The 18597-nt window shown below is 34.2% G+C and overlaps 1 long non-coding RNA gene across 6 annotated transcripts in view; it reads right to left on the reverse strand.

The window, feature by feature from the left end:
• Nucleotides 1-18597, reverse strand: part of LOC121076840 — a 247404-nt gene that overhangs the window by 179328 nt on the left and 49479 nt on the right. For all 6 annotated transcript variants that reach the window (XR_005823746.1, XR_005823748.1, XR_005823749.1 and 3 more), the window contains one exon: nt 17819-17936. This is a non-coding gene — a long non-coding RNA (uncharacterized LOC121076840). The remainder of the gene's footprint in view (nt 1-17818; nt 17937-18597) is intronic.

An 18597-nucleotide genomic window follows, 5' to 3' on the forward strand; every position in this document is an offset into this window, starting at 1 on the left:
TGTGAAGAAATGCTTTCTAATATCCAATCTAAAACTCCCCTGGCACAACGTGAGACTACTTCCTCACATTGATACAGTTTGCTTGTATGGGCACAAGAAAATAGTCTTTGTTTAAATTGGTGTTTAATCTTTCATTCCCTCAGGCTAGATTTATTTTAAAAATAAAATTAGGAAAAAAAAAAAAACACAGCTAAAAGCTTTAAAAACAGTGTTTGTAAAAACACAGTATCTGATGATTTAAATTTGTTTATATGTTAATGACTGGCGGTACAATGTTTCACTGTGTAGTTCTTTCATTTAGAAGTTATGTCATAAAAGAGAGATTGCACTGAAAACCATTTTCCCTTGCATTGAATAGAACTAGAGAAGCACATCTGAAGATGCTTCCCAAGCTGTAGAAGCTATAAATCAGTGGAGTTGCAGTGTGTGGAACAATACATCTCTTTCAAACTGCTTTCAGAAAAAATTGCTCCATCTGTTAGCTACTTGGTAATAAATAATGGGGATCAGAATAAAATGGATTTTTAAAATAACTGAGAACGTATTATACAGAAAGATTTTCTATGTCAAAGTATTTCCATGTTGTTTTGACATGATTGTTACAAATTAGCCTTTCCAGTAGTTTTCTTTTGCACAAGCATTCTGACACAACACTACTTCCTGTTACTTTTTTAATATGCTTTATTAAGAGCTAAATAAGTTATTCCCAATTTACAATGATGCAAAGAATCAAAATGGGTACTTCTCATTAAATCCGCAATTCACCGATTGTGCTTCACCAGCATTTTGAATAAGAATTCTCATGAGAAACCAGTATTTGATTATTCTTTTCAAGAATTTTAGAAAAACTTGCTGTCAGTGCAACTGAGTGATGAGAGAACTTGAAAGATGCAGTATTTTGTCTACAAGATAGCCTACAAGTTGGGTAGCATCACAGAAAAACTTGGCTTTACAAAGAAGGGTTTGAGTTAATTCCAGTGCTTACTGGATGTTAGATGTGTGGAGAGGGTGAAATTCTTGATTCATAAAATCAGAATAGAAAGAGTATTACTGAGTTCCCCACCCCAACAAACAGCCAAAAAAAGTCCTGGCCAAAAACACAAGCTTTTTAATTTCAGTGTAAGGCAAACTAGTATTAGGAAAAAAAAAAAAAAAAGAAGAAAAAAAAGAGAGAGATAAGTAAATTTAAAACAAAATTTGGAAAGTCCCATGTCAACAATTGGAAAACTTTCTTTTTTGCTTTCTTCAAATGAAGTTCTGGAGAAAGACGACTTCAATTTTACGAAACATTTCCATTGTGACAGAACAATGTAGTCTACAATAATAAAGTTTCAATGCTTTCTGGTTTTGATTTTTGTTTTTAACTCATGTAGCAGATACACTAGATACTGCATGTATTTATTTTATTTACTTGTACAATATATGTACAAGTCAACTCAAACAGAAATAATGAAGTGCTTTAAGACTGACTTTTACAGATGAGATATAACTTATCATCATGTGAATAGTTCAGAGCATACCAGAAACTAATCTCAGGTCAGCAGATTACCAGACCAGTGGCTTAAATAACTCTTGTTCTGTAGCTCAATAATGCAAAATGAAATTGTATTTCTTAATATCTGTCAGAATTTTGGGAAATCATTCACCTTGTGAATTCTGAAGAAGACTTCCATCTTACGGAAAGCTAGTGTATGTGAAATTTAAAAACATGTAGATTTGGTAAGATTTTTTTTTTTTTTTGATGTTTAGAGAAAGCTAAACAGAAAAGTCAATGTAGTGATATGTATATATATTTCATTATTTCTAATGGATTAGAATCTAAAACCTTCAGTTTAAAGGTCATGATGACTATTGTGCTAGGCAGTCTACAGAACATACAGGGCACTATCCCTCTCCCCAGTGAGACTGTAATTATTGCTTCATACAAAATGAACTAACTAAAGGGAGAGTAATGAAGTAATGTGTTTTTGCAACTCTTTTTTTTTTTTTTTTTTTTTTAAATGTACAGGATCATTAGGGTCAGAGCTAGAGGTCTATCCCGCCAGAACAGACTGAAGACCAACTTCTTCTTTCCTTCAGATCAATATATGTCTTTACAATAATCTTGTTGCAATAAATCTTGGTGCAATATAAAATTTAACACAAAACCCCACCCCTTTTTTCTAAATACAGCTACTGGTGAGTGCTGTAGAGGAATCTGTCAGCCCTTGTATATGCCCTGAATCTGCAGTGTCAGAATGTTCTTGTTCTTCACAGTAAGTTATTTCTATTTCTTGTAGCTTCCTTCATCCAAGTCCTGTAGCCAACAGAAAATTAATGGGGTTTTGATTAGGCTGATAGTGATTTCCAATCAGTCCTTAATATTTAGTTAATGAAATTGTATTAGATGTTGCTATTACAAAGAGGTTTTTTCATGCTAGAAAAAAGGCCTCAAGGGAAGCTGTAACTGTGCAAGATATGGCAGCAGCACGAGCAAGGAGAATTCTACAGCGTTTAAATTTGATGTTCTAGAATTTCACAGGTCTTATGAAAGTGGAGTGTGTCTGGATTTGGGTTAATTTATTCACAAATTATGCTATGTTATAACATAGGTTTGATCATATTCAGGAATAAACCATTCCAGAGTGAAAAATTATTATGCATTAACCAATCTTAAATATCTGCTGAAAGCTTTTTCTTTTCATCTCATGTTTCATTTTTCACCTTACTGCAGATCTGTGGGTATAATCATAAAATGATCCTAATGTCCTATTGTATATTATTACTGAAATGCAACATTACTGCTTAGATTCAGTTTACTTTTTGACCACTAAGTCTGGAAGTTGTTGCTATGATCATTTTTACGTGAGAAATTTAAACACTCAGGAGTGTTATAACATTGAATTTAAAAGAAAAAAAAAAAGTCTTACAAATTAGTAAGAGTGGCCAGGCATGAAAATAGAGTTCCTTCCTTCAAATAGAAGTTATCTACACAATAGCCCTATATCAGGAACACAAAATGTGTAATTAAAGTTCTGAACAGAAAAATAGCATGCCCTGATTATACACAGTCAGTGAAAAATGAGAAAAGCTTTTGAAATCTTCCAAGCCACAAGGCAGTGATACTCCATAAAAATACAGTGGAGAAGGTTGCATTATATTACCTCATAACACGAGATTAGAGAGTTCAAAAATATCCTAACTTTGGCAGTGGACTATAGAGCTTGGAACTATTTTACCTACTCTGAAGGCAAGTGGATACCTCACATTGTTCTCTGAAAGTCTTTTTTGTTTATTTATTTTTAATCCCTAGAGTTTAAACACTGTATGAAGAACTCTGGTCAGAAAGTATGACAGATTCATCTCTCTTCCCATCTACCTGATCTCTTTACTTTGTCTTTGACCTCTGGATAAACTGGGTTTGATTTCAAGTTGGACATTACATCTTCATATGGTCTCCTACAGTGCACCTATTTTAAATCAGATATTTATATAACAAAGAAATACTACTGCTCAAAAAGGACTGAGAAATTATATCACATTAAATACAAAACCATTATTTCATTCTATAGGGATAATAAATGGGAGAAAAATAAAAAATATTATAAACGCTAAAATTAGCCATAGTTGTCACCCAAAATATCTTTGTCTTTAACTCACAGAATTCAAGAATGAAATTTTGTTTGAACAAAGACTGAAAGCTTCATCAGTAAACCCATCCCCATCTCCAGACACAGAGCCTATCAGAATAATGTTAGTCTGCATACATTTGACTGTTATTCGTAAGTTACAAAGGATATTTGAAATTAGTCTAGAGAAAATTCACTAGAACTATGCAACTATGCTTACAGCAGCTGTACATCTGACTATGTTTTACTATTACAAAAAAGAACAACACAAACATACTGAAGCATTCAGGTTCGCATTACAAACACCACACAAAAAAGCCAGGAAACGATGGCATGAGCCACTGCATTCCAAGACACACACATTTTCAAGTACACATATTACTACAAGTTCTGCCAGAGACTAATCATGACTCTCAACATGATGTGTTCCCCTTAAAGAAATGCATCTGTTCTGCAAGGTAGCTTAAGTCTGCTTCAAGGAGTTTGTAGTGTCACAGTACTCATTGCCTTCTCCAATGCATTTTTTCCTAGGGTTAACTTACAACTATTAACTGAGGTAAAGTAGAGATAGGAGTAGGAGGAGGCAGAAGTTTAACAGAACATCAGAGTAAATGCTGAATGAGAAAAAAGGTATGCTAGCAATTGTAAATAGTCTTCAAGAAAAAAAATCTAATACAGCAAAGAGTTGCTGTTAAAGGAAAAGATTTCAACTGAAAATAAATTCTCCTTGATGAATACAGATGATTATACCTCTGAATTAATCTATTATTTGTAAATTGCTTTCAGACCTGTTTTCAGCTATTAGAGCAATTATAAATTACCCAGCTCTACTTGATTTTTTTCCAAGAACTCTCCCACACGTCGTACCTAATCAACTTAAGATGCTCATATTTGAGAAATCTAGCGTAAACATGCAATGCCTTTCAAAAATATCAGTCAATAATGAAAAGCCAAAGTGCCAATGACAAATTTCAGCCAGAGGCAAACTTAATTTTCCTATAAAAATAAATAAACATGGATAAACAGAAACAAAAACCCCACAACCATACATAGAGAAATCAAAGAACTAACATTGTAAAAATTTCCTGCTGACAGGCTGAATCTGTTTAGAGACAAAACAAGACTTTCCTACATATATTATTGAATCTATTATGAAAGTTCCAATAATTCATCTCTGGAACCATTACAAACATTGAATTATACAGAGGTTCTGCAAGAAAAAAAAAAAAAAACAAGTCCACAAGTCTTTCCTCTACACTTTAAGAGGCTTATTGTAAAAAGCTGAATGCAGCTGATTCACAAAAACATCTTTTGTTATGGAAATTCCCCGGTTTGCTGTTCTGACAACACAGATGAGTCTTTCACTGAAGGTTCAAAGATAGTAATGAGAGTAATAGAAATAACAGGTATGAGAATAAGGAATGGTACAAGCAGTAAAGGGACTGTCAATGAAAGTAAAAACAGGTTCTAAAAGGAGTAATGTTTGGAACATTAGTGAACATCATCTAACTAGCTGTAATTCAGATAGCTCAGCTGGGGCCACAGCTATAAGCGAGGAAGGCAGAGTCATTGAAAGATGGCAACAGCCCAGACTGAGTCTCACATTTGAAAGGTTGACTCATATCACTATCATAATTAGCAAGCTTAAATGTAGCTTGGTTATATTTAGTCACACATTTCAGTTGCCTGAAAGGATGCCAGTAAATTTTAGTGTAGCTATTGCTAATCACAATGTCATAAGTGAACATGGCCAACACAAAGTGGTAATGACCTCAGAGCCCTAAAGCAGGCTAGGATCTAGGAATGGACCAAGCATCAATGCCTGGCTAATTAAAAAAAAAAAAAAAAAAGGAAATTACATCATCTAAGATGTGAGGATTTCGTTCTCTGAAATAGACCCTCCCATCCATTTACAAGTAGCTGTAGTCACATCATGCCCATGTTTGGAGCATGTATTATTTGGCTGTATAGATAGAGGTTTCCTATGTATGTGAAGCTACATATACACAATACATTATGTATAAATGTAAGCAAGGTGCAATGACTTTGCCTGATAAACAATTTTGATCACCTTTCTGCTTTAGAAAAAAAGTGTTGTCCTGAACTGCTGAACTCAGTCTTAGCTCTAACAGAAATTGTCTTCTGACAAGGAGGAAATCATGTTGGTTTTAATGGGCTAAATTCACAATAGACAGGATCAACTTCACTGACTTCAATATGCTGAACACCTTGAATTTGCTCATCTTTTTCTTAATTTCTAAAAGGAGGAAAAACTGTAAGTAGTGCTCAAAGATATATTAAAAGTTTAGTGGGACTATATTTCCCTGTGGAAAAAGTGGTTGATGTCAGACCAGCAGATAACCTGGTTACCCAGCTTACCCCTAACAAAATCAGTGGGGAAAAATTCTAACCCCATGCCTGTGAAATGCTCCCAAGAAAGTGAGTGCTAATTAATAACATGAAGGCACCTCACTGCTTTAATATTTGTGCAAGAGACTGGTTAGAATGAGTGATTTGAACAATCACAAAAATTAAACAGAAAACACTCAGAAGTATTTAAATATATCTTCCTTTTTCTATAATTCACTAAAGATACACTACTCAGAATCTTGCAGAACAGCATAAAAATTTTTCTCTGACCTAGAACCTGGGCTATTCAGATGGTCTATTACCCACTTAATTTTTGGAGCAATTTGACCTTCCATTTGGATTTTGATGTGAATACCACACAACATGATGTCAGGAGCAGTCAAAGCATCATCAGTGCTAAGAAGCTCAGTTGATTGTAGCAGTGAGCTAGTGAGCTATAATTTAAAGGGTCAAAAGCCTTCTGTTATTTTCTTATGGGGCTTTTCTCTTTTGATGACTGCACTAACAGGCCCTGTTCTATTTATTCATTGAAATTTATGTTTATATTCCATGGGAGATGCTCGTCTATCTGCCAGCCTGTGTCAGCAGAATTATAAACCTGTCAGTGACACAGTATTTTAGTAGTGACCTATGTTGGCTGTAAAAACAAATGTAAATGTTCAGACAATTACTTCTACAGAATGAAAATAGTTTCTAACAAATAATGCTGTCAAATAAAGTAGTGACACTAGTCATCCTTAAAATAATGAATTTATATCAGCTGCTTTGAATCATGTAAAGGCTTCTGAAAGGCTTTATTTCATCTAACACCTTAAGAAAACTGCAGGTAATTTCAGATCTGTCTAGAATATGGTTAAACAGACAAGCATGAAACAACTTTTAGAGAAGTTTTACAAAGTCCTGCTGAACTTAAATCATAACAGCAAAGTTCCACTACTCAAAAATTGTCTCTCCTAGCCCACAGATGTTAACAGACTGGAAACTGCCATGTCAACATGTAGGTGGGTATTTGCATATTCATCTATACGTGGTAGAAAAGACATTATATTTAAGCAGTATATTTGCCATATAGCATTAATTTCATTGTGTTTTGTTTTTTTTTTTTTTTCTCCTCATTGGTTTTCATCTTCACAGGTGAGGTAATTTCCTTCACAGGAGGAATTCAACACAGTGTAATACTAGGGGAAAGGGGTTCCATACACAGCAACAGTGAAGATTATCTCAGGAACTATTTACTATTTCTTAAGCCCTTACAATACATGTTGCTTATATTATCATCAAATAAATAGTAGATTTAATTTATCATTAAATAAAAAGTAGAAGAGATTACAAGAGGTTATCTGGTTTATCTTCTTGCCCCAATGTTTTATAGAATTAAGGTATTTTGCTCAGGGAGATAGGAGGAGGGTGAGCATCAACTAGCACCAAAGTCTTTAAATTAACTACAAAATTAATAACAGCATATTAAAACTATAAAACAACACTTGTAATATGTGCTTATTTTGTAGATAAGCTAAATTCATGTAACCATTGAAAATTAGCTCTATTTCAGGAGTTACAGAGACAAACAAATCCAGTCTCCTTTGGTCTCTGTATGCACTAGGATTATGAAGGATTTGGTTCATAATAGCCAGACTAATTATACTTACACGCTTAGGGCATTCTTTCATATGAGTTCTAGTTTACATTAAAGAACAACAACAAAAAACACATGTAAGTATATAAAGTCATACCAATCTAGTCTGATAAATATTAAAAAGGAAAATTGTGAATCATGCTGGTTTTTAAAAATTTAAGATCAATGTTATCCCTGTGTACTTGTTTTTTTTTAATTAGTGACATTGAAAATTAATATTTAACATTGCTTCTTTCATTTAATATACTTCACATTTTCCTAGTTATAAAATATGCTTTATAACTGAAGAAAGTGAGAAAATATCTCCAGTTTAGTTTCCTCATGACTACCTTTCCCTATTTAAAGTAAATACTTTTTGAACCATTTTATTGGATGTTGTTGGATGTTATGCATAATTCAGTTATCTCCTTGAAGTTTTTATTTTAAAATCTTTTTAAAAAGCTATGAGCTGTGACATTTATTTTAGCGAAACTTAAAAAAAAAAAAAAAAAAAAGAACACTTTTCAGTAAGTGTTATTTGTATTATCAACTAGTAGCTTCAGAAATGTTTTTTTTTTCATTTAACAATGAATAAACAAACAAGTTTTTTCTTGTAGAACTTCTACTAAGAGTATCCTGGACTCATTAATTTTGGTTACTCTGACATTAATGAAAGCAACAGAAACACTTGTCTAGAAACTAGAGGTCTCCCATCTCCCTGCTTCACCTAAAATAGATGATACATAACTACTCTTACATTATCTGCTTGAATCCTATTTATCCCAGCGGTCATGGAAGTTTTATTGTAGTTTCAGGCATTTCCATGTGAGGGAGAGAATATCAGAAGAACAGGAGAACTATTTCATTCACACACACACACAAAAAAAGACTGCTGTGTAAGAGTTCCCTTATTCTTAGCTTTAGATATTTATGCTTCAGAGAAGGAATTTATTACACCTACACATTTTTGAAAGTAAGCAAGCTGATGGCTAAAGTGACTATGAATTTTCATCACAGGTGTTACAATAGGAACTCTACTGATAAATGTATTTGAAAATCTGGTCCTGATATATGTGCCCAAATGGAAGTTAATGTCTTTTAAAATGCTTTCTCCTACTACAAATGCTTGAAGATTACTATTTGGGTTCTTCAATTTCTTTATTATTTCTAAATAGATGCTTTCCAGAGGTGCTGAGCACGTGGCTGTTTAAAGTTCACACAATCACTGGATACTCGGCATGTATGAATAACAGGCCTATACTCATTTCTAGAAATTCTGGTTATTCATTGCTGGAAAATGATAGTCTGGTTTTTATATCACTTTCTCAGCCACATTTTTCAACAAAGTAGCTTCAAACTAATTACTGTTCCTTGTGTTCCTTCTAGCAGTTAAATACTTCTGTTTGTTTATTTTAAGTTGCTCACCTTGCAAACTAACCTTTCATACTCATACTCATTAGAAAAGTGTTCTAAATAACATAATATGCTCCACAAAAGCTTTTGGCAGGTCAGACAGACAAGGGACTGAAAGGTGATTGTGGCCATTTCTGAGTGATGTGGCTGCCAAAACTCATGGACTTGAGGAAGTTTGACCTTGCACAGACAGTGATCTGTCTTCATGAAAACTGACTGTCACATGCACATGCCTCAATTTCACAGAGGAGCAACCAGAACTGTATAAAAAAAAAAAGAAAAAAGGAACCTTGGACATCCCTAAAGAGAAAAAATGTGTAGAGCTTTCAGGGCCTCACCTAGAGCTAAAATTAACTGAATCTCCCATGTGGGTGTACTCTGATGAAAACAAATTTTCCACAAGCCATAGTGTTGACTCTCTTTCATGGCCATCACAACCACAAATGAAAATTTCTCTCTCCTACCAGAGCTAAAAAGCTAAGTCTTCATTAGCACAGAAAAGGTGTTGTTTTTTTTTTTGTCTGCAAGGACAAAAAGAAGAAAAAAAAAGTGGCCAAGACCCACGCAGTTTGAAATGATAAGAAAGCATTCAGCATGGCAAAGAAAAAAACACTTTTTTTTTTAAAGAAAGTATCATTTAATACCAACATTCTATGACAAGGAGATCTGTTCATTCTCCCATCACCTACACAGAAAATATAAGTAGCCATCATTAGCCAGGGTGGCTGAGGGAAATGTAACGTTTTAATTGCTTTGCCTTGGGAAGGTAGCAGAAGCTGGTTTAGCGCAATGCATATGCTGAGAGCTCAAACATTCATCCATGGAACTTGAAACTGCTTTAAAGAGAGCACTCGAATCTGACAGTAGTGACGGAAGACCAATATTACCTTATTAAACAAAATAAATGAAGGAAGGATGCATTCATTGCTGATTTGCTATGTCCATCTGGAATCCTTTTAGGATGACAGGAATGCCATATTATCGAGTGACAGAACTCAGGAGGAATTTGAAGGAATGCAAGGAGAATCAATATTGTTCTGTACAGAAAGTAAAGAATGTATTTATTGCCAGACTTTAATTTTCTAATATTTGAAAGCAAACCACAAGCAGCACATTGGAAATTTAGGTATCTTTAATTTGAGGGAAAGCAAGTCAGGTCATTTATCGTCCTGTTTTGAGCAGTAATCTTAATACTAGAGTTGGAGCGAAGATGGTAAAGACTTTCTATACTGTTTATACAATACTCAACACAATATGGGAATGACTGCTTGGACCTGAAGCAATTAATACAAATCAATACTATTTGGCTTCTGTTTTAACTACTTTTGAAATATAGAGATGATTGCTGTCAATATCGCAGTATTTTGCAAACAAAGTTATACACAGCTACATAAAAGTATATATAAGGTGACAGAAAAAGATGGGAGAAATCTTTTCCTACCCTCAAAATATCTTCCATCTCTAGGATGATTACAGACCTAATAGATAAAATTGTTTGTTATATATAATGAAAATGACAGGCTTCGTAGTCCAAGTTAAAACAAGTATTTTAATTACAACTCAGTTTTGCCATACATGAAATATTTTGATTTTATTTTGATTTTAAAGAAAAAAGTGATGTAACCCACAGGATTCTCTGCCAGAAAGCTAGAGGAATATTTTTTTTCCAGTCTCATCATTTCAAACCAAGCTCATGATACTTATGCATCAGGACTCTGCAATACTGCTTCTTAAGGAATTTTTAGATCATAGTAACAGAGGATATGACCAAGCTATCAATAAAATCAAGGAAAATGCTTGCACTGAATTACTTGCATCCTAAATGAAATTTAATATTTATTGACTTGAGAGGTGTGGGAGGGGAATTTTCTATGTCAGACATTTGCAGTTAGCTATCATCCCTTTAGTTTCAGGAAAGTTGTGTCAAGGCTTTAAAGATATAGATTTGTCATATCATCAAAATCAGGCACATCAAAAAAGTTAAACCTTCAAAAATAAGAAATAAGAAAGAATTGTTCCTATTTTGAGAGGAGGAGAATGTATGAAAGAAGCAACCTTATGCCTGGTTCAATGAAATATCTTTCACAGATCATTGGTTTAGTCCTTTGGACTACCTCATTTGCTTTTGTTGATCTCCAATTTTTTAATAATTTCTCAAGGAAACTCAGGATTTATTCTGGCAGCTTTGAATATCATCAATGAAACTGTCACCATCACTATTTCTCTTACACCCACCAAACTAAGTAGAATCACAGAAAAATCACGGTTTCCTAAAAGTACAAAAATCATGGAATTAATTATCTTCAAGATAACCATGATAAAAAAGCAGGGTGTTGGAACTGGGTGAGCTTTAAGGTCTCTTCCAACCCAAGCCATTCTATGATTCCTGATGGTGTCACTCCCTCTTATGCCACTTTCTTGGTTATTGCACAGTGAACCAGATCAGAAAAAGTACCCAAGCTAACTTTTTGGCGTGCTGCTTCTTTGCTGGCTTAGTTATATTCCAGATCAGTTTGCCAGTCCACACAGACTTTTTTTTTTTTTTTTAAGTAACAGTAATGGCTTATGCTGACCTATGTGATTTGTAGAACAACAACATTAGCCATGACATTGCACAGAAAAGTTGAATTCAAAAGAGAGGTCTAGGCATAGCTCAGATGTACAGGAAGACAACCATAAATTTATCTAAATCTAATAATTTCTCATACTGGAATCTTGGCAGAAGGCTTGCCAGGGCTTACATTCTTGCAGGTAATCTCATAGGAACTTTTAATAGATTCAAAATATTAAAAAATCTTATTTCATCTCATCTGGAAAAACAAGATGACTGTCACAGTAGAGAACCATCTTGTAACTGAGTTATTAGCCCAGTGACGCAGGAGGAATAGTGCCATCTACTGAATTAACTGAGCTCTTTAAAACATAACTAAAACACATCTCTCATCAGCTGATCATTGTACAGGGGAAGTTGTCATCCAGTTAATTTAATAGTAAATTGCTGTAAAGATGCTTCAAATCACTCACCAACTGCTGTATTTCCTTTGCCACTATTGAATTTCAAAATCTTATTCGCAGAAGAAAAAGTCATTCTTTTCAAAGATACTATATTATTTGCAAAGATACAGTAAAGAACCTCACATGAGCACAGAATACTTGGAACAGTCCAAGGAGCATGGTCAGCCATTAAATGTTACAAGAAATTATAAGCCTGTAACTTGCAAGCAACTATATAAATCAGAAAAAAAAAATATGTATATATACACAATGTTTTTGCAAATAGCCAATCCAGCATATAACATTAAAAGAAATGTGAAGAAAGAGATTACCAAGGGTTCACACCACCACCTAAGTGTCTTGAGTACAAACGGTAAATATTTGAAATAATTGGGGGGGGGGGGAATGTGAGGGATGGAAAGATGTTTTGGTAATAGCAAAAGAACTGATTGAGGTACATACGGTGAGGTTTAACCACACAAGCCTCATAAGCAAACACTGATAAAGCTAAGTACTTCTAGGCCTTCCACTGAAAATTCATCAAACTGCCTCCAGAGAGAGGAGCAGGGGATAAAGATTCATCACCAAAATAGTTACTGCTTAGTAGCATTAAGATGATGGGTGTATATAGAAGAAGTGTTTATAAGCTACTTTGGAAACTTTGCAAACTGAAAGAGTATTGATAGATCGAGTGATACTTATGCATATAAATGAAGTCTCTATAACTGCTTTATCATCAATTTTTTCAGGAGGGAATTCAAGGCACTGACCGACAAAAATACAGCCAACCTACTAAGAAAACGTACATATTACTAAATCTTTCACTTGGTTAAGCAAATAATATGATTAGAGGCTATTCTATGGTTAGTCACTGTAAATAAAACAATAAAAGAAGTATTTTCTAAATTCCTAAACAACTAAAGAAGGCTAATATTCATAAAATCAGATTCATAAATACCCCCAGGTATATTTTAGATCTGATAGTACAGAATTCTAATAGACACACTCTTCTAAATTATGATCACTGAAACAAGCATCTCAAGAGATTTTACTTCAGACAAAAATTATCTGTTCATTTTTCTCTTCTAACGAAAAATCAGGGATTAAAGAAAATAATTTAGAAATGTATGAATATTTCAGTTCTGTGAATCATATAGTGCAAGGTTGCTATCCTGCAGTTCTCATTCAGATGCATTTCCCAACAGGACTTCTGACTATAAGAAATGAAACCCAAACTTGCTGAACTGCTGGCTAAAAATAAAACAGATACATTCTTAAATATTAAAAGCAATGTTATAAAGTCTTTCAAAAACAGCGATACCATAAGTTAGTAAAAATTCTTTCCAGATTAGATTTTTCCATTTATATATGTAGTATACCTTTCGGAGTTTATGCATTAAGCTGGTTTTAGATTGGTAAATACTAAAAATATATTGGTTATTTAATGAGTTTGCAAATGTACTATACGATTGTTGAATTGCTTTCTGCTGACATTTTGGCAAGTCTATATATGTTTCAATGAATTTTTGCAGAAAGGTAAAATATCACGAAGACATACACATCTGTTGAGAGAACATTCTCATGAAAATCTTTAAAAACTCTGGATTTTCAAGTCATCTTGTCAAGTAGCAGAAACCCTATTATATGAGCTATCAGCCCAGTCACACAGCACGAGTAGCCAGCTGAGAACACAGCTTCATCCCACACTCACTGAAGTCAATGGAAAAATATCTGTAGAATTTTGTAACTGAAGTGTATGGGAGCCTTTCCAATTATTTAAACGGGTATCAAATCAGTCCCATCACCAGCAGCAGAACCTATAGTCTGTGAGTAATATACGAGCTATCCTGAGGCTGCAATGCATTTGCATAAACTTTTTGTTGAATAACTTGAATAAAGAACAAAATAAATCAAAATTGAAATCTATTCACAGTTAAATGGCAAGCTGGAAAAGAGATTTAGCGAGTTAAATTATTCACCAAGCTCCAGTGAGAGCGTATTTCAAAGATTCACATTCCCAAGTGTACTCATGCTCTGCCACAGCCTTGCTAAATTTAGCATGAATAAGCATCTCTGGACAAATAACAGCCAAATAAAACAGGTGCCCTAATACATACATTAAACACCTGTTATTTTGCAGAGGAACACAACCACACATATATGATTTTCATTTGATTTATTAAGATCTTCATGATATACAATGCTTTTTGTACCGTACACCCAAACAGGGCCTTGTGCCAACATGTATTTGTGACAGTACACTAAATAAAACATCCAAAGGGTTTTTACTTTTTTTAACCTGTCTGCCCCACTCTCACCTGATCAATTAATAAGATTTACAGTATCAGTTGGTTATGTCTATTATAATTGCTGTGAACTACTTTTCTTTTGCAATCGTTATGAGATGGGGTGACCATAACTGAAAGAACAAATTCACGTTATGTCATTATGTTATACTTCAGTATTATTGCCTTATGTATCCTGTCCTGTCTTTTCTATACCCATTTGCCATTACTTCCATATTTATATTTTTTTTTAAATCTTTGCAATGTGGTTCTATAAACCTAGAAAGTTTATTTCATTGATTCTATGGGCTCTTCAAGCCTAGTGCTAGATTCTCCACTAAACTGCCCTTCCCATATAATTTACATCTGGATTTTTCTATATGTTATTTTGTCATTCCATTACCTTCCAGTAATGCTTACTCTGTTAGAAGCATTCTACTTCAAAGCAGATGTTACACAACCCTCTCAAAGTTGCTGGATTCTCTGTGCGTACAATGCACAACTCCCCCTTGCATTTCTTAGAAGCCAAAGTGAGTAACCAGTCTCTTGGGAAGGGTTTCTGCACAAACACTCGCACAAGCACACTGAAGTTGCCATACCTGCTCGCACAATCGCTTCACTCCCAGTTCCTGAGAGCACAGTGTAAACACACAAGGAGAAACAATGCCATAGGAAATAAAATGGAGAAGCAGAGTTCAACTATGCACAGCTGTTCAGATACCGCCAGAGACCTCAGGTTTCTGGGGAGCTCTGACGCAGGAATCCAGTCGTGAAAGATTAGGTGAGCCAGAAAAGAGCCCTGTGTATAAGGAGTACTGAAGGGTGCAGAAACCAAGGATACCAGTGAGTGAATTGAAAATAATACTGCTTGAAGAATAAAATCAGTAACATATACTGACACTAATAAGCTGAATGACTGGCAGTTTGATCAAACATTGTTAGAAGAGTGATGAGCAATTCAGTCAAATTTGTTAGGATAAATGTTAATTTTATGTTAAAGAATTTCTTATCTTATTGTAGATGAAGCATAAGGAAAATGACTAAGACATAGGCACGTAAATGTGGATGTAAATGTAGATTCTCAAGAATTAAAGCTGCTAATAAGTCTTAGATTACAATTGGCTGTATTTGCTGAATTCTTGCTTAAGAAAACCTGTAGCTTTCCACAAGAAAAAAAAAAAAAAGAATCTGGAAACATACTCATTCCAAAAATCAATAGAGATTACCTAAGATAAGACACTTCTATCCAATAGAAAGAGTCATAAAAATAATGAAAAGAATTGAAAACCAGTAAGATAGCATGCAGGAGGTAATGACTAAGGAGATGAAGAGGAGAGAGCTCAGAAAAAAATGCAAGTACAGAGAAAGAAAGTGGCAGATAAACCAAGTTGAAAACCCCAAACTTTGTTTATTTAAATTAGCTTGGTAAAAGAGAAATAGAAAACTCATTGAAGTGAAACCAGCAGTGGATAGGGGCCATAAAATGGAGTGTGAGAAGGATCAATCTGCTAATGGTTTTGACCTCCCTGCTCATGCTAACATGGTCAGGGTGAAATAAAACATTTGTACTTTTGCATGGTAAACAGCAAGAGAGAAGATAATTGTATAGGTACGCTTTCTTATATCAGTGATATTTTTTCCTCATAGTTTATCTATGCGGACATAAAAACAGAGGTAATGATCTACTTAGCTTATGCTTAATTTGCATTCAAGGAACTGAACCACAGTAAATAATTGCTGTCTCTTGGTGTTGTTTTAAATCTTGTTGCAAAATTCTCAAGTGCCAATAAGTACTAATTCATTTAGCACATTTTTCTTCCCCCTTTTTAAAAAACATTTCTGCATTTCATCCACTTTGCTTTCAGAAGACAACTGCACCATGGAACAGCTAAACAATAAATAATGTCAAAATCTTCGACTGCATAAAGATATAAGTAGTTTAACTCTCCATGCATAAATTCACTGACTTCAGTGAGACGCATAAAGCCAAACAAGCATCCATGTCTTTGCGAAATACAGAACCTAATTATCAAAATACTTTTTTCAAAACAAGACTTTCAAACTCTACTTAGAGAATTTTAAGTCTTTTCTACAACTGCTGTACTATATCAAACTTGCTTTGATCTTCTTAAAGAAATGCAAGTGCAAATCTGTAAAATAAGCTATTGCTCAAATCTGCTACAGCTGCGATTGAAGCAGGAATCATGCTGACACCTAGTATTTCTTTTTCCTCCAGAAACATACTTCTGAGCATACCTGTTCATAATATAAAATATAATCACCTATTTAGATAGTTTAAGAAGATTCGTATCTTTTGCAAAGGCAACTACTATCTTTTCACATTTGTTCTAAACAAGTTTTTCAGTCTAGCTGACAAGCGTGAATAAAATCATTTACTCTGAGCTTCTCTAAAGTTCTTACTAACTTACCTTTCATTATGAGCTTCTATTAAATCTAAATGTGTTATCTATTGCTACATACTTGATCTTAGAGGAAATCAGAAACTGAGTTTCATTTAGATCCTTTGCTTTCCATTTTTTGTTTCACCTGATATAGTAGAAAAACAAATTTCTTTTCTGATCTTACTTCTGTTTTGCCAGTGTTTCCCCTTTTATACTTTCCTCTGTCATCTGTGTAATCTCCAAAAAAAATAAGTCCTATTTTTTTTTTCTGTTCATTCATAAGTCTGGAAGTAAAAAACATTCAGATTAACGACATACAACCCTATTAAATGTGCTGAACTTCCAAGAATAGAACATAGAAGATTGACATATGGATTTAGTCCACAAAAAACAGTTTATATCCACACTGTGATTAAAGTGTTTAAATGATTCTCTCTGTGATTAAGTAATTCTCCCTACTGAGAGAATAATTTGGATCTAGCTGTATTTTCATCAGGTCTACTGACAGGAAAAAAAAATCGTATACTTCTGTTATCACACAGACATTTTCAGTAATGCTCTAGAGATACATACAAGCAAACCTTGGAGGTATACAGTGTCCATCACTGCAACATGTGACTACTTCCCATGCACAGAATGCCTCTTTATAATACTCAAAGTTAAAAAAAGCTATTTTCCACTTTTACTAACCAATTCACAGAGTGGCTGAAGCCTACCTCTTCATCAGTATTTAGATATTTTATTCCTCTTGAAATTAATTGGAGTTAGGAATTTAAGTGATTTACCCAGTGTTCTGTAGGGCTTCTGTGCCAGGAAGGAGAACCAAGTTCAGCTCTTTAGCATATGAAACTCAGCACACCATTATTCCTTTTCAATAACATATTTCACTTAAATGCTCTCTCCTTACTTTTCATTTCTGTCACAGAGAAAACACTCATAATCAAATTACGCCTCACCTTGGCGTTCTGTTTGAACACAACAGGAATCATTCCATAGAGAAGAACTAGGAGGATCTGACTTGCTTTGACAAAGTGTATCTTGCTGTTTAAGTACAAACTAACAAAGTAAGTTTGGTATTCATAATTTGTGCACTCATATATTCCATTAGACCCTTTAAAACAATCAACTCACCCTCAGAAACTCCGCAGAGCGGAGAGAAGACTGAAGAAACAAGCCCAACACATCCTCTCCACCAGGTCCACTCTGTTAAAGATGAGGCCCATTGTCACAGGCGATTCGTTGATGGCACCTGCAAGAAATGTCACAAATGGTATCAGGTGACGTAGTCCCAAGGCATTTGTGGTTTTACAGGCCAAGATCAGCAACTTGAACTTAGCCTGCAAGTTAATTGGAAACTAGTGGTATCTGCAGAGCCTCAACACACCTCATGAAGACAGATATTGAGGACACATTTCATCACAAATTTAGTTTCTGCTGAAATTGCCAAAGAAAGCCCATATATGTAGCTCTGGAAATCATTCTAGGAGATGGCACAAAACACACATTAAGAAGGTTCCATTCCCTCCTCATTCCAGTAATTACAAAATGTTAAACAAAGTCATAGTATTACCATGAGAGAAAACCAGTTGCTAGATTATGAAAGGATATGTGATGTCAGTATAATTCAAATAATTGTACATATATAAATTAGGTCTACTTCTAAGATTTTTTAACTATTAAAAAGTTTTCACATTGTTCCAGTTAAGAATAATAATAAAAAAAATCCCTATGATCCCTGAGAATAGGAAATGAAGATAAACTAAAATCAGTCATTTAGGAAACTGAAATATTATCCTTTGAAAACCCAAGGTGTTATTATAAGTATTTAATTTAAAATAGCAAAATGCAATTCTCCCATGCAACAAATCAAAAGCTGCCAAGGAATGTCACATTATCTGCATAGGGAGGTT

This window comes from Cygnus olor, chromosome 12, assembly GCF_009769625.2.
Source record: "Cygnus olor isolate bCygOlo1 chromosome 12, bCygOlo1.pri.v2, whole genome shotgun sequence".
Classification (NCBI taxonomy): Eukaryota; Metazoa; Chordata; class Aves; order Anseriformes; family Anatidae; genus Cygnus; species Cygnus olor.